The sequence below is a fragment of the Bos grunniens genome, chromosome 2, assembly GCF_055505025.1.
Source record: "Bos grunniens cultivar Pamir isolate PY7600 chromosome 2, Bosgru_T2T1.0, whole genome shotgun sequence".
In the NCBI taxonomy this organism is placed as follows: Eukaryota; Metazoa; Chordata; class Mammalia; order Artiodactyla; family Bovidae; genus Bos; species Bos grunniens.
Window position 1 is genome coordinate 20907447 of NC_141166.1, and position 22661 is coordinate 20930107.

A 22661-nucleotide genomic window follows, 5' to 3' on the forward strand; every position below is an offset into this window, starting at 1 on the left:
CAAGAGAAGAAAACAAAGGCTCTTCTATGCTCTTTGTTAATGTTTTTAAAATTTTTTTTTATTTTAAAAATAAAGACATTTTTAAAGTCTTTATTGAATTTGTTACAATATTACTTCTGTTTTATGGGGTTTTTTTGGTTTTTTTTTTTAGCCACAAGGCATGTAGGATCTTAGCTCTCCCCACCAGGGATCGGACCCTTACCCTCTGGATTGGAAAGGGAAGTCTTAACCACTGGACCACCAGGGAAGTCCCGAAGTCTGGTTTTCAATGCACACAGAAACAAGTATTCACACATATTCAGTAAAATGCCTTACGTTCTTTTGAAAACAGAGAATAGTAGCTATCAACTGTGTCAATTATTTATGAAGCTATTTTCTGATGTTTTACAGCCAATTATGAAACTTCAGCCTTTCCTGGTCTGGTGCATTTTACTCTCCTGTGCTGCATGCTGAAAGATTGGATGACTAAGTGTGCCATTCACCCTTATTTTGCATAATTGTCATTCCAGCAAATGAATAGTCTTTTGTGCTGTCTCTGCAGCCAGCTTTTTTCTCTAGGTCAGAACTTGTGTGCAGACCATCACAAAAGTGCTCCAGCCCCAGAGAGTAACTGTAGCTGATGTTCCTTCAAAAGCAAACTGTTCCCAGCTTAAAGTAAAATGTGACCTGAAAACATACCTGGACCTGTCACCTTTCATGGATCCACACAGCTTTTAGTAACTGAGTTCTGCTATCAAATGGTTCCTGGGTGCAGGTTTTGGAAAAGAAAGGGAAGATGTGAGTCACTGGACACAGATGAAAACATAAGCCTCCCTCTCGACACCCCCACTAACCTCAGGCATGAAATGGGGGCAGGTGAAAACCCAAGACCAACCATAATCTTCACCAATTGCTCAGGCCAGCCTTTCAAAATCGATGTTCTGGATGCCAGCCAACTGCCCCTCATAAATTAGCATCACTGGGATATAGTCCAACAACCAAGCACATACTTACGCACACGGAGGCATCCATGTCTTACACTCCAGAAAGCCGACGGTCTGTATGATTTGCTAAATGTAAGGAGCTCCTTTACTCCTTTCCCATTTGTTCATCTTTATTTTACTTAGACCTTAATCATACAGATGAGATCATTATGCAACATTGATCTTAGCTCTTGATTCCTGCTTTTCTAAATATCATTGTCATTGCTAATTCGCTAAGTTGTGTCCAGCTCTTTGCGGGTTGCCATTTCCTTCTCCAGGGGATCTTCCTGACCTAGGGATGGAACCTGTGTCTCCTGCATTGGCAGGTGGGTTCTTTACCACTGAGCCACCCTAGGGAAGACCTGTTATTACAGTCTTAGTCAAAAAAATGTCCAGCAAAAAGAAAGTTGTCCCATGAATGGAGAATATACATGGACAATGTAGTTGTGAAGATATACAAGGAATAAACTGTTTTTTCTAAAGTAACAAAACTTTATGTTTTATTACCAAAAAAACTACCAGAAAAGTTATTTTTGTCCACGTTGAAATTTTAAAGTATATATTTTTCTAACACAATGTCTTTTTATTAGTCAAGTGCCACTTTATTCCACAAGATTTTTTTTTTCAAGTATAGAAATGAGAATGAAGGAATAACTAGGAAAGAAATTATAGGGTAAAGTCAGGAGTGAGTCTCATACCAAAAAAAAGGATGCTATGAGGTCTTAATAAAAGATCTTGAAATTTGGGATCAATAGCTCCAAAAGCAGCACTTACACAGACAATATGAGAAAATATTACAAAGTTGTAATTTGTATTTTTGAGACAGGTCATAGGGTGGGAAGACAAGAGGCAGATGGTTAAACCTCCAACTAGATTTCAAAACTAGAGGCTATGAATGGTGTCTCTTGGGGGGAATTCAGTCAAACTATTTTTCTCAAAGTCTTTGTTGGCAAGCATGACCTTGAGGGATGGCAAAGTGGTGCAAGAGAAGAACAGTTCTACAGTACGTGGAGAAAACATCTACGTTGAAGAATAATTGACATAGACCATCGACAACACAACACATCTGAATGTCCACAAACAAAGGTGTGAGTATGAAGATCTACCTCTGGAAATGAGAGGAGATCATTACTGGTGCAGTCATCTCTTCCAGTCTCACCTCGCCTACTTCTCTCTGGCATTATACACAATTTACTGTCTTGAATTATTGGATCCATTTTTTCACCATGCATCAAAACAAAATAGGTGGAAGTTTGAGGGAAATGGGCATATAGAAAGGTTTTTCATAAAGTATGTGCTTTTCCTGCAGGAAAAAAACAAAAACAAAAACTCAGGGTGGATCAGCAGTAACAGCAAAAAAAAAAACAAACAAACCTTTTCTTGGCTGGAGTGCAGATGGCTTTTGCTTATTTTCTTTTTTGCTTATTTATGTTCCACTTTATTTCACAGAGGACTTGAGATGGCTTTCAAAAAACACACAGAAGATAAAGAGTTGAAAAGGTAATGGCAAAGGGAAAAATACAGGTGTGTAAATCAAAGCTACAAGGAGAGATTAATACTGAGAAATATACATTATTCAGTGCTACTCACCACTAGAAATGATAAAAAGTTGACTTGAGACTTCCTTCCATCAAAGTCAGGCAGTGAGAGTTATGAAACCCATTTAACATTGCATCCTTAATGTTTAAAGTATGTACTTTTGCAAAGTTTTTAGAAGTTTATTCAGAAGATGACTTTTGCACGCAGGGGCACTAGACTGTAGCCCTGTCTCAATAAACCAGACTAACTGATTCCATCATGGTCCCCAGGGACAATCATAAAGGTGCTCTCTTTCTCATTTTTAAAGATCTTTTTTGAAATAATGTTATAGTGTGTATATGTATCCGTATCAATGTATAGTAATATTGAGGAAGGTCTTGATGCTATTTAAATTTATGTAAATTGTATAATGCTACATCTTGTTTCATTTATTCATTGTTTCTGAGATCAATATCCTTGTTGACTCAGTTGACCACAGGTGGTACCCAACTTATGATGGTTTGATTTATAATTTTCTGACTTTAGGATGGTGTGAAAGCAATATGCCTACAGTAGAAATTGTATTTTAATTTTGAACTATGCTTTTTTCCTTCAATGCACTTGTGTGATATCCAGCCCTAGCTCCCAGTCAGCCATACATACAACCATTCTGTTTTTCCATGTTCAGTACAGTAGTCAATCAACTACATGCGATTAGTTCAGTTCAATTCAGTTGCTCAGTTATGTCTGACTCTGCAACCCCAGGGACTGCAGCACGCTAGGCCTCCCTGTCCATCACCAACTCCCAGAGTTTACTCAAACTCATGTCCACTGAGTCAGTGATGCCATCCAACCATCTCATCCTCTGTCGTCCCCTTCTCCTCCCACCTTCAATCTTTCCGAGCATCAGGGTCTTTTCCAGAGTCAGTTCTTTGCATCAAGTGGCCAAAGTATTGGAGTTTCAGCTTCAGAATCAGTCCTTCCAATGAATATTCAGGACTGATCTCCTTTAGGATGGACTGGTCAGATCTCCTTGCAGTCCAAGGGACTCTCAAGAGTCTTCTCCAACACCATAGTTCAAAAACATTACATGGGATAGTCAACACTTTATTATACAATAGGTTTGTGTTTGCCCAGCTGTAGGCTAAGAGTTAGGAGCATGTTTAAGGTAAACCAGGTAAGCTATGATGTTCAGTAAATTAGGGGCATTAAATGTATTCCAATTTTTGTTATCTTCAACTTATGATAGACTTGTCAGGATATAATTTAATATATAATCTGTATTTATAACTGTTATATCATAATCTATAGTATGAAAATATTGTTGTTGTTCCAGCACTCAGTTGAGTGCGACTCTTTGTGACCCCATGAACTGAGCATGCCAGGCTTCCCCGTCCTTCACTATCTCCCCGAGTTTGCTCAGACTCATGTCCATTGAGTCGGTGATGCCATCCAACCATCTCATCCTCTGTCTCATCCCTTCTCCTGCCCTCAATCTTTCCCAGAATCAGGGTCTTTTCCAATGAATCAGTTCTTTGCATCAGGTGGCCAAAGTATTGGAGTTTTTGCTTCAGCATCAGTCTTTCCAATGAATACTCAGGGTTGATTTCCTTTAGGATGGACTGGTTGGATCTCCTTGCAGTCCAAGGGACTCTCAAGAGTCTTCTCCAACACCACAGTTTGAAGCACTGAGCCTTCTTTACATCCAATTCTCACATCTATACATGACTACTGGAATTTATTGATTTAGGAATTTTTCATTTAAATTGTGCCATTGTACATAATGCTGCAATAAATACCTCTGTACATATTTTCTTATATGACTTAGAAGTTATTTTGAAACATGAACTTAAAAATTTAATTGCTGATTTGGACTGTATGCAGAAGCGAAAAGCTACTGCCAAGTTGCTTTCCAAAATGGGGTGTTATCAGTTTATACTTCCAACAGTGTATGATAGCTACTGTTTCCTTGAATCTTTACTAACTGGAATATCTCCTTTCTCTCCCACCCACATGTACACTCCCTAATCTGAGAGGTTATGGCATATCATTATAGTTTTAACTTGAATTTCCTTAAGATTGGAAATTATTTTATTTTAATTTCTTTTTTGTAAATGCTCCATTTGTATAGTTTATTTGCTTTATTTCTGTTGGGTTCTAGGCACTTTAAAAATATATTTGGTTGGGTTTTATATTTACCTTTAAAAATCTTTTCAAGTTTTGTTTTGGAATTACATTAAACTGATATATTTATTTGAAAGAAAACAGAAATCCTGACAAAACTATCCTCTTTCCATCTGTGATCCTTGCATATGCCTTCATTAGTTCAGATTTTCCTTTATGCCCTTTAAATATTTTGTTATTTTTTTCTCAAAGACTGTATTCCACATTTTCTCTAAATTTATTCCTAGATGCTTATAGCTTTTGTTAGAATAGTAAAACATGTCCTTACCCCGGGCTTCTCAGGTGGTAAAGAATCCTCCTGCCAGTGCAGGAGATGCAAGAGACACGAGTAAGTTCAATCCCTGGGTTGAGAAGATCCCCTGTAGTAGGAAATGTCAGCCCATTCCAGTATTTTTGCATAAAAATTCCATGGACAGAGGGCTACGATCTGTGGGGTCACAAAAAGTCAGACATGACTGAGCAACTGCACGTGCCTGCATGTCCTACCCTTATTACATTTTTGTTAGTTGTTGTTAATGTATAAAACATTACTGATTTTTTATGTCACTTTCCAGGAGCATTTCCATCTTATTCAGGGATTGGAGGTTCACTGTGATTGCTAGAGACACAATTATATCACCTACAAATAATGATGCTTTGACTTTTCCATTTTGATCCTTATCTCTCTCACATTTTTTTTTTTTCCTGCATTAGTAGAATTGAATGTGTGTGTGTTAGTCACTCAGTTGGGTCTCTTTGCAACCCCCTGGGCTATAGCCCACCAGGCTCCTCTGTCCATGGAATTCTCCAGGCAAGAATTCTGGAGTGGGTTGCCATTTCCTTCTCCAGGGGATCTTCCCAGCTCAGGGACTGAACCCGGGTCTCCTGCATTGCGCACAGATGCTTTACCATCTGAGCTACTAGAGGAGCATAGCATTGACTAAGACCTTCATTATTGTGGAACAGAAATGGTCACAGCACACACACACGCACACCACACACAGAACAAGGAAAGTGACATCATATTTTTAAATAGCAACACTGGTACCAAAAATACAATAAAGTAATGTTTTAAATTTTTTAAATAAAAACTCTTTGAATCCATAATTTTATGCCTAGCTAAATTTTCCATTTAACGTAATATTGCAATTCATCACTATAACATTTTTAGTGATACTCAAACTGTCTTATATTTGGCCAGTGGGAACTTCTCTAAGTTGGTTTCTAAGTTGTCTCAACAGCTTTTTATGAAGTAAATGGTATTTAGGGACCACAGTCTACGCCCTAGGAGTAGTCATTGCTAGTAGGCTAAGCAGTGCTTTCCAGATCTTCTCAGCAGACAGAATAGGAAAATTTAAATACATCATTGCTACTGCTGCTGCTAAGTCCCTTCAGTCCTGTCCGACTCTGTGCGACCCCATAGATGGCAGCCTACCAGGCTCCCCCATCCCTGGGATTCTCCAGGCAAGAACACTGGAGGGGGTTGCCATTTCCTTCTCCAATGCATGAAAGTGAAAAGTGAAAGTGAAGTCACTCAGTCGAGTCCGACTCTTAGCAACCCCATGGACTGCACCCTACCAAGCTCCTCTGTCCATGGGATTTTGCAGGCAAGAGTACTGGAGTGGGGTGCCATTGCCTTCTCCAAATACATCATTAGCTCATATAAATAGTTCTCATTCAAAATCAAGACTACAGAGGCTTTACCAACTTAGCTCACATCCGTATCCTCTTCCTTCTATACCAAAATCTGGTTTACCAGTTAACAACAACATAAGTGCTCAACAGTCTCAGTCTGACAATAGCAAACAACCACCAAATATTGGGTCACCAAACGCCAGTTTTGTCTGCTTTCTTTTTAGTTCTTTCGTCCGCTTTTGTAGTTCATTTGTCCTTAGCGTATATTTCACTAGAGACGTACAAGTCAAATTATTGTGCTTTTAAGTTGCTTGAAATGATTCCTTTTTGGTTATACTGCCTACTCAGTTCACATTGAAGCACCTCTGTTTCATTTTATTTTCCATTTTTATAGATTTTCAAATGTGAATTGTGTTGAATAATTATGTAAAATATTCACTTGCTTCCAGAGTCAAATGTACAAAACAAGGTACACTGAGAAAAGTGCGACTTCTGTTCCCTCTTGCCTTCTACTGGCAATCAAGTTTTTCACTTTTTCATTTACTTCTGACTTTTTGAAAAGGTTAAACAAATACATACATTTTCAAAACCCTCTTAGATAAACTTAACAAATTCTTTAAAATACTTAATTCCTTTCTTATGAATCTGTGTTATAAAATAAAAAAAAAAGAATGAAAACTACCTTTATTATTTTTTGAGACAAATGTCATATGGATTCCAAATTAAAGATCTTGCCAGAAAAGGAATGTGTAGAAACAATTCACTTATAAAATTCGCTAATTCACTATGCTGAAGGAGAAAATTTAGAAAACTATCTTAACTTATACAGAAAAATTCTTATAAAATTTGAAACCTGTTTTTGGTCTTTGAGAATATAAAGAATATCAGTTACTACCTGGAAATTTCCAGGTAACTTACAAAAAATATTATATTTAATGAAAAGACTTTGGCTATATTCTAGTTACTGTTAGAAACAAGACCGGGATACTTAGAAATATTAATAGAACCAACTGATAAATCATTACATCTAGTAAGAGAGCTCAGAAAAGTGCCAGATGTAGAACCAAATGGAAGAAACCAATAGCAGGTCTTTATGTGCCACTCAAATGCAGGATACTTAACCCTGTGTTAATTTCCTAAGATTTCTGTAACAAAGTTCCACAAATTGGGTGAGTGAAAACAACAGATATGTATTTTTTCACACTTCCAGAGGTCAGAGGAAGACCTGGGTTCGATCCCTGGGTTGGGAAGATCCACTGGAGAAGGGAAAGGCTACCCACTCCAGTATTCTGGCCGGGAGAATTCCATGGACTGTATATTCCATGGGGTCGCAAAGAGTCGAATACGACTGAGCAACTTTCACACTATACACTATTCACACTATGCTTCATAAAGAGTATTTAATAAATGAACTATTTGTTTTAGAAAATTCTCAAAGCACCAGAAAACCACTCCACCCACCACCTTTAAAAACAAAATCAAGGTTCAAGAGAGAGGGGACATATGTATACTTATGCCTACTGTATGGCAGTTCAGTTCAGTTCAGTTCAGTTGCTCAGTCGGACTCTTTGCAACCCCACAGACTGTGCACACCAGGCCTCCCTGTCCATCACCAACTCCCGGAACTTACTCAAATTCATGTCCATTGAGTCGGTGATGCCATCCAACCAGCTCATCCTCTGTCGTCCCCTTCTCTTGCCTTCAATCTTTCCCAGCATCAGGGTCTTTTCAAATGAGTCAGTTCTTCACATCAGGTGGCCAAAGTATCGGAGTTTCAGCTTCAGCATCAGTCCTTCCAGTGAATATTCAGGACTGATTTTCTTGGCTGGAAGCTGCCCTTGTTATCACATGGTGTTCTCCCATGGCTGTTTTCTTATAAAGACCTCAGTCCTACTCAATTAGGGGTTCACCCTACTCCGGTATGACCTCACCTCAACTAATTATGTCTGCAATGACCCTGTTTCTAAGTCAGGTCACATTCTGAGGCCCTGGAGGTTAGGATTTCAACATGTAAATTTTTGATGAGGGAGGGCACCATTGAAATCTGCAGCAGGATATAGCAAGTGCCTAAAGAGCAGGCCAAGCAAAAGGCTACGGACAAGAGACAAAAGTGATGCCTTGAATCCCAGCACATCATGAAAGGCAGAGACAGCACTAGGAATTGACCTTATAGATTTGGGGATGGCAGAAAGCATATTCCAGGTGGAAAAACAACCACTGAATTCTTGACATCAGAAATGGTGGAAGATAGTGTATGAGTTAATGCAAATATAGACTGATAGAGGAGAATTGAAAAAATTCAGTTCAGAAAAAAGACTTGGGAGGATCTTGAAGACATTGGTACTTGAGCAATTAGGAAATCAGACTCTCGGTATAAGCAGCTTTTGGCGGGAAAAGCCTTTTGCAGAAAAGAGCTCTCTGCAGGAGGTACCCTTTTTGTCTCATCACTAACCTTAAACCAGGCACCCCCATGCTCTACTCATTGCTGCCCCCCAGCAAACCTTTCTGTCTTCTGATCACACAACACCTTGCTTGGAAAAATTCAAACAATATAGAAGTTTATGGGCTTCCCAGGTGGCACAGTGGTAAAGAATCTGCCTGCCAATGCAGGAGATGCAGGAGACAAGGGTTCAACCCCTGAGTTGTTAAGATCCTCTGTTGTAGGAAACAGCAACTCACTCCAGTATTCTTGCCTGGGATAGCCCATGGTCAGAGTAGCCTGGCTATAGTCCATGGGGTGGGTCACAAAGAGTTGGACACAACTGAGCAACTGAGTGCACACACACACATACACACATATATGCATATATATACATACATGTGTATATATATATATATATGAAAGTGAAAGTCCCTCAGTCGTGTCCAACTCTGCAACCCCATGGACTGTAGTCCATAGAATTCTCCAGGCCAGAATACTGGAGTGGGTAGCCTTTCCCTTCTCCAAGGGATCTTCCCAACACAGGGATCAAACCCAGGTCTCTTGCACTGCAGGCAGATTCTTTGCCAGCTGAGCCACCAGGGAAGCCCAAGAATACTGGAGTGGGTAGCCTATATATATTTATCTATAGATATATATATTTATTTATCTATACGAGATATATATATATAGATATAGATATAGATATATATATATCTCGTATGGGGGGTTCCCTGGTGGTTCAGATGGTAAAGAATCCGCCTGCAGTGCGGGAGACCCATGTTCGATCCCTGGGTTGGGAAGATCCCCTGGAGAAGGAAATGGTAACCCACTCCAGTATTCTTGCCTGGAGAATCCCCAGGGACAGAGGAGCCTAGTGGGCTACAGTCTATGGGGTCGCAGAGTCAGACATGACTAAGTAACTAAGCACAGCACAGCACACATTATATGGGCTTCCCCAGTGGCTCAGACTGTAAAGAATCTGCCAGCAATGCAGGAGACCTGAGGACATATATTATATAAATATATAATATACATATGAGTATATATATTGTATATACATATAATATACATAACATCCACCCATTCTAACAGTATTTATTTGCAAACTATGGTACATGCCAAGCTCTGTGATCTATACAAACTATATTTGGGGTCTGCAATCTGAATCTGATATTCCTTCTAGAAATGAAGGCAAAAGCTCACCATTGGATAAGTAGACCAAAACAATGCTTGTTTGTTTTTTTTTTAAACCTAGCTATTTGGCTAAACCTAGTTTAGCCAATATAGCAAATTAAGTATACCTGCTTCTTCTCAGAATACTCACACCACAGGAATAGAGAAATACACTATAAATAGGACCAGAATTATGAGAGAATTTAAATTTAATTTATTGGACTGCTCTTTTATTAATAGGTTGCTATCAACTCTGTTTACCTCTCTGTCTTACAGAGTGAAACCAACAACCTTAAAGGAAATTGTCAGTCTCTTGCCTAGTTGTTTCCTATATTTAATATAAATTTTAAAATGGGCTCCCTTGTACAGTATTCCAGACCGCTCAGAAAGAAGAATAGAGGCCATGCTATGCTGTTCCACCACTCTGGCAGTCATCAGCTGTGGCGGCAGAATACCATAGACTGGGTGGCTTACACAGCCGATTTATTTTCTCACAGTTTTGGAGGCAGAAAGTCTGAGGGCAGGGTGCCAGTCTGGTCGGGTTCTGGTGGGAGCTTTCTTCCAGTTTGTAGAAAACCATCTTCTCACTGTGTCTTCAAGTGGCAGACAAACGGCTCTGGTGTCTCTTCCTCTTCTTGTAAGAGCACTAATCCCAGCCTGAGACCCACACCTCCAGGACCTCCTCTAAATGTAATTAACTCCCAAAGACCCCATCTCCAAATATGGGGGTTGGGACTTCAGCATGTGAGTTCAGCTTTCTGTGATTGTGTTCTTGAGGCTGTGGGTTTATAGTTCTTGCTTCTTCTGTCTGCCCTCTGATGGATAAGGATAAGAGGTTTATGCAAGCTTACTGATGGGAGGGGCTAGCTATGGGGAGAACTGGGTCTTGCTTTGGTGGGCAGGACCATACTCAGGAAATCTTTAATCCAATTGTCTGCTGATGGGTAGGGCTGTGCTCCCTCAGTTAGTTTTTTGGCCTGAGGTGACCCAGTCTTTCAAATCAGGAAAGGAGTACATCAAGGCTGCAAATTGTCACCCTGCTTATTTAACTTATAGGCAGAACACATCATGAGAAACTCTGGGCTGGATGAAGCACAAACTGGAATCAAGATTGTTGGGAGAAATATCAATAACCTTAGATATGCAGATGACACCCCTCTTATGGCAGAAAGCAAAGAAGAACTAAAGAGCCTCTTGATGAAAGTGAAAGAGTAGAGTAAAAAGTTGGCTTAAAGCTCAACATTCAGAAAACTAAGATTATGGTATCTGGTCCCATCACTTCATGGCAAATAGATGGGGAAACAATGGAAACAGTGAGAGATTTTATTTTGAGGGGCTCCAAAATTACTGCAGATGGTGACTGCAGCCATGAAATTAAAAGACACTTGCTCCTTGGAAGAAAAGTTATGATCAACCTAGACAGCATATTAAAAAGCAGAGACATTACTTTGCCAACAAAGGTCCATCTAGTCAAAGCTAAGGTGTTTCCAGTAGTCATGTATGTATGTGAGAGTTGGACTATAAAGAAAGCTGAGCTTCAAAAAATTGATGCTTTTGAACTGTGGTGTTGGAGAAGACTCTTGAGAGTCCTTTGGACAACAAGGAGATCCAACCATTCCATCTTAAAGGAAATCAGTCCCAAATATTCATTGGAAGGACTGATGCTGAAGCTGAAACTCCAGTACTTTGGCCACCTGATGCAAAGAACTGACTCATTGGAAAAGACCCTGATGCTGGGAAAGATTGAAGGTGAGAGAAGGGGATGACAGAGAATGAGATAGTTGGAGGGCATCACCAACTCAATGGACATGAGTTTGAGTAAACTCTGGGAGTTGATGATGGACAGGGAGGCCTGGTGTGCTGCAGTCCATGGAGTTGCAAAGAGTCGGACACGACTGAATCACTGAGCTGAACTGAACTGAACTGACCCAGTCTTGGAGTCTATGACTCTGTGATAGGGTTACTGGCATCTGCAAAAGGCCTTATACCAACACGCCTCTCAGGACTACTGCTGCCAGTGCTCCTGTCCCTGCAGCAGGCCACTGCCGACCACAGCTTTGCAGGAGACCCTGAAACACTCACAGGCAGGTCTAGCTCAGTCTCCTGTGTGGTCACTGGTCCTTTTCCCTGGGTCCTGATCACACAAGGTTTTGTTTGTGTCCTCCAAGAGTCTCTGTTTCCCTTGGAGACAGATAAAACTGGAAAATGGAAATCATCTTCATTATAATCCCAATGAAATGCAATGCCAAAGAATCTTCAAACTACCATACAATTGTGCTCATTTCACATGCTAGTGAGGTAATGCTCAAAATCCTTCAAGATAGGCTTCAACAGTACATGAACCAAAAAATTTCAGATGTACAAACTGAGTTTAGAAAAGGCAGAGGAAGAAGAGATCAAATTGCCAACATCCATTGCTGCTGCTGCTGCTAAGTCACTTCAGTCATGTCCAACTCTGTGTGACCCCATAGACAGCAGCCCACCTGGGCTGTGATTCTCCAGGCAAGAACACTGGAGTGTGTTGCCATTTCCTTCTCCAATGCATGAAAGTGAAAAGTGAAAGTCACAGAAAAAAAACATAAGAATTCCAGAAAAACATCTACTTCTGCTTCATTGACTACACTAAAGCTTTTGACTGTATGGATTACAACATACTGTGGAAAATTCTTCACAAGATGGAAATCCCAGACTACCTTACCTGTCTGCTGAGAAACCTGTATGCAGGGCAAGAAGCAACAGTTAGAGCCTTACATGGAACTACTGATTGTTTCAAAATTGGAAAGGGAGTCTGCAAGGGAGTCTGTATATTTTCACCTTGTTTATTTAACTTCTATGCAGAATACATCATGAAAAATGCCAGGCTGGATGAATCACAGGCTGGAATCAAGAGTTCCAGGAGAAATATCTACAACCACAGATATGCAGATGATACCACCCTAATGGCAGGAAGCAAAGAGGAACTAAAGAGCCTCTTGATGAAGGTGAAAGAGGAGAGTGAAAAGGCTAACTTGAAACTCAGCATTCAAAAAACTAAGACTATGGCTTCTGGTCCCATCACTTCATGGCAAATAGATGGGGAAAAAGTGGAAACAGTAACAGATTTTATTTTCTTGAGCTCCAAAATCACTGCAGATGGTGACTGCAGCCATGAAATTAAAAGACACCTGCTCCTTAGAAGAAAAGCTGTGACAAACCTAGATAACATATTAAAAAACAGAGATATCATTTTACTGACAAAGGTCCATCTAGTCAAAGCTATGGTTTTTCCAGTAGTCATGTGTAGATGTGAGAATGGACCATAAAGAAGGTTGAGCACCAAAGAATTGATGTTTTCCAATTGTGGTGTTAGAGAAGATTCTCGAGTGTCCCATGGACAGCATGGAGATCCAACCAGTCAATTCTAAGGGAAACCAACTCTGAATATTCACTGGAAGGACTGATGCTGAAGCTCCAATACTTTGACCAACTGATGCAAAGAGCTGACTCATTGGAAAAGATCGTTATGCTGGGAAAGATTGAGGGCAGGAGGAAAAGAGGGTGAAAGAGGATCAGTAGGTTGGATGGCATCACCGACTCAATGGACATGAGTTTGAGCAAACTCCAGGAGACAGAGAAGGACAGGGAAGCCCAGTGTGCTGCAGTCCCCTGGGTCACAAAGAGTCGGGCACCACTGAGAAACTGAACAACAACAACAACAACATGAGCTTGGGGGATACAATTCAGTCCACAGCGATCACTGTGGTCCCACCTTGCCTATTCTGTAATCACAACATCAGAGACACTTGCTGGGTTTTGTATTTGCCCACAAATACGCGACTCTGCCACTGTTTCAGTTCCTATTGCTTGTCCCAGGAACGTGATGTAACTTCAGTTCTCCCCATAAACCATTAACTGTGCAGGTGGCTGCACCAAGTTCCTTCTTGAAAACCTTCACTGGCAACAGCATTGCTGCATGTCAGAGCTCCACCAGCTGCAGCTGTGTGCTCAAGCAAGTCATTTAACTTCTCTGTGCAGAGGGCATTGTAATAGTGCTTCTTTCAAAACAGGTGCGTTGTTAGAAAAGTGCCTGGATTTTAAGGGCAATGTGTGTGCTGGTCATTGCTGTCATTGTAAATGATAGATTTAGCGTCTTTTCAGTGCTTATTTCTAACTATTTATATTTATATGCTCGTACTTAGGTCAAACACATGGCTTGCTAGTTTCCATATGTGCTTTGAACTTTTCCATCCATCACTTGTTTGCCCTCCTTCTAGAATGTCTGCCTCCAACTATCTCCACTTGTCACAGTCTTACTAATTCTGCAAAACAGCTCGAAATGTCATCTCTTTCTTGAAGTCACTCTACTTGTTACACCCGTTTCTCACTCAACAATGAGGAGTCCCTCCTGCCATGACACATGACGTCATGGTCTCCTGGTATGTTTATTGTTATTCTGTTTTGTGTTCATGGTTATTTGTGTATGGCTGGATTGTAGAGTAAATAAGATTGTAAACCACACCAGGGCATAATTATTCATGTATCCTTGACAGCCCCAAGCCATGGGAAACTATAATTAATACCAGTTTAATAAGAATATCTCTAAAGATAAAATAAGAGCAAAGGTTCAGAATTTATTTTTGTATTTTATTAAGACATTTTTAGGACATAATCTATTAAAAAAACTCTATGGCCACAGGAAGGACAGATATTTATGGTAAAAACAAGAAGACAAGGCAAAGACAGAAAAGAATTTCACAAAAAAAGTGAGAATCATTACCTCATTTTGCTGAGCTTAGTAGGCAAAATGCCCTCCATCATTTTTCTTGGATAACTTTGAATAAAATATCCATGTGTGACTATATTAAAAAATGGAAAAAGATACTTAAAGTCAGAGCATGAGAACCAGAGGGAAGTACCATAAAGCCCAGGTGCCAAAGAGAGAGCACAGTACAGATGGATGGATGGAGAGCAGTCTCAGCAGTGGGAACAAGCAGATGCCCAGCAGCACCTTCAGACCAGCTCACCTAGTGGCAGCATTGCTTCTGGCAGCTGCACTTCTGCTGACAACAGCTCTTCTGCTGGCAACAGCCCTTCCCACCACCGCAGCCACACGAGTTGCAGCTGCAGGTGCGGCGGTGGCAGCAGACCACGGGGACGCTGCAGCAGCCCCCACAGCAGCCATAGCAGCAGGGGCAGCAGCTGGTGCAGCAGCCCACCCGGTAGCATCTGCAGCTGTTGCAGCCGCCACAGCCACCACCGCAGCCACCACCGCAGCCACCGCCGCAGCCACCACCGCAGCCACCGCCGCAGCCACCACAACTTCCACAACCACAGCAGCCCATGGTGTCAGTAGAGAGGACTTGGATTCAGGAGAGGTGAGGAGGGAGTCTCAGGATGTGAGGGAGGTTGAATGTCACCTTCTTCTAGGGGGACCCTTATATACCATCTTCAGGAGCTGAGCCAAGAATATACAGGTTGTGCCTTGTTGTTCATCCCACTTCCTCTAAGATACCTCACAAGACTCTGACATCCTTCCTTGTTGAGACTGTGTCCAGTTACTATTGCTATTTTAACCATTACCTGTCTCTTAAAGCTATATTTGGATTAGAACACACTTCGAACAGCTTTGCGCTCCTAAGAACTTACACGTGTATGTATGTTTTGCCCCAGGGACTAGAATAGTGCCTGACCCATTGTACATATTCAACAGCCAGCTGTTGTATTAAATGCCTGAAATATTTAAGAACTATCCTCATTTTTTATAACCGTGACAGTTTGCATCTGGAGTCAGGTAAAAGTCCCATTTTTTAACATATGCTTCTTAGTTACCACAGATTAGGAAAAAAGATTGTTTTTCTATCTGCTGAGATTCACTGCTTATCCACTAAGTTACAAAAACCTCTTGGAAGAATAAGTGAAAAACCAGACCCCAAACAGAAAGAGCATCCTTAACATCTCACCTTAAAACGCAGGTATGGTTTCCAGTCCAATTTAACAGAGTAGAAAGACACACACTCCTCTCCTCCTCCAAGAACACCAAAATTGCAACTAGCTGTTGAACAACCATCAACAGGAGGGCACTGGAACCCATCAAATAAAAACACCCCATGTCCAAAGACAAAGAAGGAGCTGCAGCGAGACAGTAGCAGGAGCACAATCACAATCAAATCAAATCCCATATCCTCCATGTGAGTGACCCACAAACTGGAGAACAATAATACCAAAGGAGTTCTCACACTGTTCTGATAGTTCTGAACCCCACATCAGGCTTTCCAGCCTGGGGATCTGACAAAGGAACTGGGAATCCCCAGGGAATCTAATCTTAAAGCCAGTGGGATTTGATTATAGAACTTCCAGAGGACTGGGGAAAATAGAGACTCCAGTCTTCAAGGGCACAAACAAAATTTTGCATGCACCAAGACCCAGAGGAAAGGAACAGCTAACCCACAGGAGACTGAACCAAAACTACCTGTTAGTGTTGGAGGGCCTCCTGTGGAGGCATGGGTCAGCAGGGGCTACCACAGGGACCAGGGCACAGGCATTATAAGGCCAGGAAGGTCCTCCTTGGTGTAAACTCTCTCGGAGTTCACCATTAACTCTACCATAGAGCCCATAGACCCCAGGGCTGGGTCACCTCAGGCCAAACAACTACAAGGGAGGGAGTGGAACCCCCACCCATCAGCAGATAATTGGATTAAAACTTTACTGAGCAAGGCCCTGCACACCAGAGCAAGACCCAGTTTTTCCCATCACCAGTCTCTCCCATCAACAAACTTACACAAGATTCTTAGCCCCATCCATCAGAAAGCAGACAGAAGAAGAAGCATAGTCTCACAGCAGCTAAAACAAAAACCATATTACAGAAAGTTAATCATGATGAAAAAGCAGAATGTTATGTCCTAAACAAGATAAAACTCCAGAAAAACAACTAAATGAAGTGGAGATAAGCAACCTTCCAGAAAAAGAATTCAGAGTAATATAGTGAAGATGATTCTGGATCTCAGAAAAAGAATGGAGGCAAAGACTGAGAAGATGCAAGAAATGTTTACCAAAGACCTGCTGCTGCTAAGTCACTTCAGTCGTGTCTGACTCTGTGCGACCCCATAGACAGCAGCCCACCAGGCTCCCCCGTCCCTGGGATTCTCCAGGCAAGAACACTGGAGTGGGTTGCCATTTCCTTCCCCAATGCATGAAAGTGAAAAGTGAAAGTGAAATCGCTCAGTCAAGTCCGAATCTTAGCAACCCCATGGGCTGCAGCCTACCAGGCTCCTCCGTCCATGGGATTTTCCAGGCAAGAGTACTGGAGTGGGGTGCCATTTCCTTCTCTGCAGTTAGGTTCACTGCAATAATAAAAACAGCTTCTTATTAAAACTTTTCATCCTCTCTACAGAGAAGCTGTAAAGTTAGGCAAAGTTCCCAGGTGGCTCACTGGTAAAGAATTCACCTGCCAATGCAGGAGACACGGGTTCAATCCCTGGTCTGGGAAGATCCCACATGTTGTGAAGCAACTAAGCCCTTGTGCCACAACTATTGAGCCTGTGCTCTAGAGCCTGGGAAGCACAACTACCAAAGCCTGTGTGTCCTAGAGCCCCAACTCCACAGCAAAAGAAGCCACTGCAGTGAAAAGCCTGCACACCACAACTAGAGAGTACCCGCCCCCCAAAACTAGAGAAAGCCCTCGTGCAGCAATGAAGACCCCGTAAGCCTAAATAAATAAATTTTAAAAATTTAAAAACAAAATTGCTTACCAAAGACTTAGAAGAACTAAATAAAGAACCAACAAACAGAGATGAATAATACGCTAGAAGGAATGGATAGCAGAATAATTGAGGCAGAATGGATAAATGACCTGAAGGACAGAATGGTGTAAACCACAGCCCCAGAGCAGAATATAGAAAAAAGAATGAAAAGAAATGCAGACTGCCTAAGAGACCTCTGGGGCAACATTAAAAGCACCAACATTCACATTATAGGAGTCCCAGGAGAAGAAGAGAGAGAGAAAGGACCTGAGAAAATATTTGAAGAGATAATAGCTGAAAACTTCCTGAGCATGGGAAAGGAAATAGTCAACCAAGTCCAGGAAGCACAGAGAGTCCCACGAAAGACAAACCCAAGGAGGAACACACCAAGACACATAGTAATCAAACTGGCAAAAATTAAAGACAGAGATAAAATACTAAAAACAACAAGGGAAAAACGACAACATACAAAGAATCTCTCGTCAGGCTATCAGCTGATTTCTCAACAGAAATTCTACAAGCCAGAAGGGAATAGCATGATATATTTAAAGTGATGAAAGGGAAGAACCTACAACCAAGAATACTCTATCCAGCAAGACTCTCCTTCAGATTTGAAGGAGAAATGAAAAGCTCTCCAGACAAGCAAAAGTTAAGAGAATTTAGCACCACCAAACCAGCTTTACAATAAATGCTAAAGGAACTTCTCTAGGCAGGAAACAAGAGAAGGAAAAGACAGAAATAAAGCCAAAAAAATACAGAAAATAAACCCCAAACAATTAAGAAAACAGTGATAGGATCATGTATATCAATAATTAGCTTAAATGTAAATGGACTAAATTCACCAACCAAAAAACATAGACTGGCTGGGTGGATGAAAACATACGCACATATGTACTCCCACTTACCACATCACTCTGCTCGGCAGCCTCCCCCGCCACCAAACTGTATGTAATTATTTTATATTGTTGTTAATCATGTTCCCATTATGGCTTGTAATTATAATTATCTTTTTTTTGGGGGGGGGGGTCTGGCTATTGATTGTGAAAACTGATAAAACATCTTTTACTATTGTGATTATGTTTAAAAAAAAAAAAAAAGCACAGCTATGCTTTCTCTGGCTCCCTGAGGTCCTTATTTTATAAAAATTGACTGTTCATTAAAGATTACCCTGCCCCTGCCAAAAAAAGAAAACTTGTGTGATGTCAGATGCTAAAACAATAATTTTGTGTAGCCCACACCTAACATCTGCTAGGAGGAAGTTCCTCCTTGTCATTTGTCTGTTAAATAATTGGGTAAACAAAAATAAGAGAGATTTCATCCAGTGGCTGGCCTTTTCCCATGCCTCTCTGGGTTTGAGACGTGGGGCCAGCCCATCGGTTCAGTCCAAAAATGGCCCAGGGGAATGTTTATCTGAAGTGACTGGTGTCCATCCAGCTGGCTCTGCGGGTATAGTTTCCTTCTTTCACCCCAAGTAGCTTGCAGGTATAAACAGTAGTCCCCCTTGCTTGACTGTGTTGAGAATTGAGGCCTGCCCAGCTAGTCCAGGAACTCCAAAGAGCTCACTGCCAGTCTTTCTTGGGACTTACACTGCAGCTTCTGTATCAGAGACACCTGGGCTTGGGCAGGTCCGTGCTTCTCCCAGGACATTGGTATCCCTGGATTGACAACTGGCATCTCTTTGTTAAGTCTACCTTTTGAAAGCTAGAGAAGGAAATCTTAACATGCCCTCCTCCTTTGATTTACTTCTCACCATTGAGCAGTCTCTCCCAGCTCCCCATTTCTGTTGCCCAGCGTCGTGGAAAAACTCTGGGGCACTCGTGGGAGCTCTTCAACTCTTCACTCATGTGATCTCTAGGCTGGTCATTTCTGACACACAGGCAACATTCTGAAGCCCCTGAGGCTGCTTTTTCCCTGCACCTTGGCCATCACTTTTCCATTTCTAAACTAAAGATCTGATACACAAGTACTTCATTCCCAACAGAAAACTCAAAGTTATGAGGCTGCTATTCTAAAAATAGCAAGTTATCATGGCACGGGTATTCAAGGAAGTAAACAAAAAGTCTTGTGAGACTCTTCCAGGGAAACTGGGCCAAAAAACAGGAAAAGGTGTCAGTATATAAGGGTCTCCCCCAGCAGAAGGCGACATCCAACCTCCCACATCTCCTGAGTCTCCCTCCTCACCTCTTCTGAGTCCTCTCTACTAACACCATGGGCTGCTGTGGTTGTGGAAGTTGTGGTGGCTGTGGCGGTGGCTGTGGTGGTGGCTGTGGCAGTGGCTGTGGAGGTGGCTGCGGCGGTGGCTGCGGTGGTGGCTGTGGCAGCTGCAACAGCTGCAGATGCTACCGGGTGGGCTGCTGCACCAGCTGCTGCCCCTGCTGCTATGGCTGCTGCGGGGGCTGCTGCAGCGTCCCCGTGGTCTGCTGCCACCGCCGCACCTGCAGCTGCAACTCGTGTGGCTGCGGTGGTGGGAAGGGCTGTTGCCAGCAGAAGAGCTGTTGTCAGCAGAAGAGCTGTTGTCAGCAGAAGTGCAGCTGCCAGAAGCAATGCTGCCACTAGGTGAGCTGGTCTGAAGGTGCTGCTGGGCATCTGCTTGCTCCCACAGCACAGGCAGTGGGAGCACTACCTCCATCCATCTGTCTACTCTGCACTGTCTCTACTCTGCCACTTGAGCTTCTTAGGAATTTTCTCTTTGGTTGTGTATATCATACTTTGAGGCTTCAGTGATTCTTCATTTCTTGAGAGTGATGGCAGGACATCTTATACAATGACATCCAGTGGGAAAAGATGGAGCTGCTGTTCATCAGTAGCAGTAGCACTTAGCAGATGCTGACGGTATGGTGGTTGTTGAGACCAACTTCTCTCAATTCAATCTTGTCTGCTTCTCCCAGATCTGTTACCCTGCTGTGTAGGATTTAGACTCTGTGTTGGGACTGTTTTAGTATCTTCTCTTTTTGCTTTGAGCAGTTCAAGTCTTCATACCTTTAAAGTGTTTAAACCCACGGGAATAATTAAATTCAAAGCTGTGAGCACCTCTAAGCATCTGATAGCAGCCCATAGCCCTGATCTCAGACTAGTAGGATTGAGATCCTCAATATTTTGACCTGTAGCAGGTGTTCATTGTTTATGTCCACCAAGTTTTGCCTTTGCCATCTCTAAGCACAACGGATTCCTGATTTTGCAATGCTTGCTTTATATTTCTAGTTATTACATTGCCATCTTCTAAATGTCAAATAAAATAAACTAAATCATCCTCAAAATATTGACTCATGAGATCTTCTTACTTGGTGGTAACCTCTGAGGGAAGATGGAGAGGTAATGTTGAATAATGAGGAAAGAGACCTCCCTTGCTCGCTTGAATTGATTGTGAGCACAAACTACTTTGATGGAAGACCTACATTAATAAACATTAAAATTTTAAGTGATTTGTCTGTTTCTCATCTATTTTGTGACCTGATTATTTTTTCAAGGATATCTTAAATGAACTGACAATAAGAGCCAAAAACACACAAAGCTGGACAAAGTTTATCTTGGCTGTCAGAATTTCTGCCATTGTGATCCATGCATATTTCCTTCTCGGGCAAAACAATTTCATGAAAGTATGGATTTCACAGGCAATTTAAATTTGATTTGTTAAGAGTGTCTTTTTGACAAGTAGATTTCCTCAATTAAATTTAAAATCCTTGTTTAGTCACAAAAGATTAATTTCCACAGATTTTTTAGCCAACTCTGTATCTAATTACAATCTAAATATCCTCTATAACAAAACACAATACTGCTTCTCAGTTTAGAACTATATTTTCACATTTACTGTGAGCAAATCAGATTTTGGAATTATGAAGCTTTTAGGTGAACTCTGCCATCTCTTTTGAAAAAATGAATTTTCCACAGAAGATCACACTCATCCAACAACCATCACAGCCATCATCACCATCCCGACCACAGTCACCAGCTTCACCACCATCAATTTGCATTAAAAAAAGAATGAATTGAAAGAGTAGCACTGAAACATATACATTATCATATGCAAAACAGACAACCAGTGGGAATTTACTATATATCTCAGGAAGATCAAACACAGTGCTCTGTGACAACCTAGAGGGGTGGGATGAGGAGGGAGGTGGGAGGGAAGATGTTCAAAAGGGAAAAGACATATGTATACCTATGGCTGATTCATGTTGGTGTATGGCAGAAACTAACACAATATTGTAAAGCAATTATCCTCTAAATAAAAATTTTTTTAATTAAAATTAAAAGGAAGCGTGAATAGACAAACTTAAGAAACTCACCTTTCAATGGTCTTTTAAACAGTGTTTTCAAGGTTCCCATAAGCTACTTTTGAAAACGAGTAACAGATTGGAATGCACACGGAAAAACAGTCACTCCTCTACAATATCTGTAAGAATGCTGATAATACTATTTCTTGGGACAGCACTTAAGCAGTCTGAACTTTCATTTTTTTAAGTACATGTCTTTTAATTCAGAAATTTCATGTCTTGGACAAAAGCATACTCTTTACAAGGCTATTTACGTTACCAAATCAAACTTGAGTCTGCTACCCACACATAAAGCCAATCTATTGACCCCAGGTGGTGGTGAGGGAAAGTACAGTGTTTACTATAAGGCACCTCACAAGGAGAATGGGTGGCTCATGCCCAGAAACCCCAAACTCACCAAAGGATTTCAGCAAAGCCTTTTAAAAAGCCAAGTAAGGGAGAAGGTCACAGGGTCTATGATCAGCTCATGCATAGTGCTCTGACTGGTTGATGGTGAGGGAACAGGGTGGTGTTACAGGGGTTAATATATCAACCCTTAGGCACCAGAAGTTCTGCAGGACATGTGCTCGTGATCATCAAGTAGCTAATTTCTTCCATTTGGTGGAAGTTTCTAAAAAAAAACTTAGAAAATATGCATCAGATATTACTATCTAAGTATTCGGAGAAGAGTGACAGCAGAGGATATAGGGGAGGTGTCTGCCCTAGGAGGGTCCCACTTGGTTGAACTCATGGCATTGAACTTAAAGACTTTGTTTTTCAGTCACTCAGTTGTGTGCAATTCTTTGGGACCCTGTGG

At 41.4% G+C, this 22661-nt stretch overlaps 2 pseudogenes; one reads left to right on the forward strand and one right to left on the reverse strand.

Annotated features, from left to right (window-relative positions):
- Positions 1-14876: 14876 nt before the first annotated feature.
- LOC147377728 (small cysteine and glycine repeat-containing protein 9 pseudogene) lies at positions 14877-15194 on the reverse strand (annotated as a pseudogene).
- A 4605-nt stretch (positions 15195-19799) lies between these two features.
- LOC147377729 (small cysteine and glycine repeat-containing protein 9 pseudogene) lies at positions 19800-20147 on the forward strand (annotated as a pseudogene).
- Positions 20148-22661: the final 2514 nt, after the last annotated feature.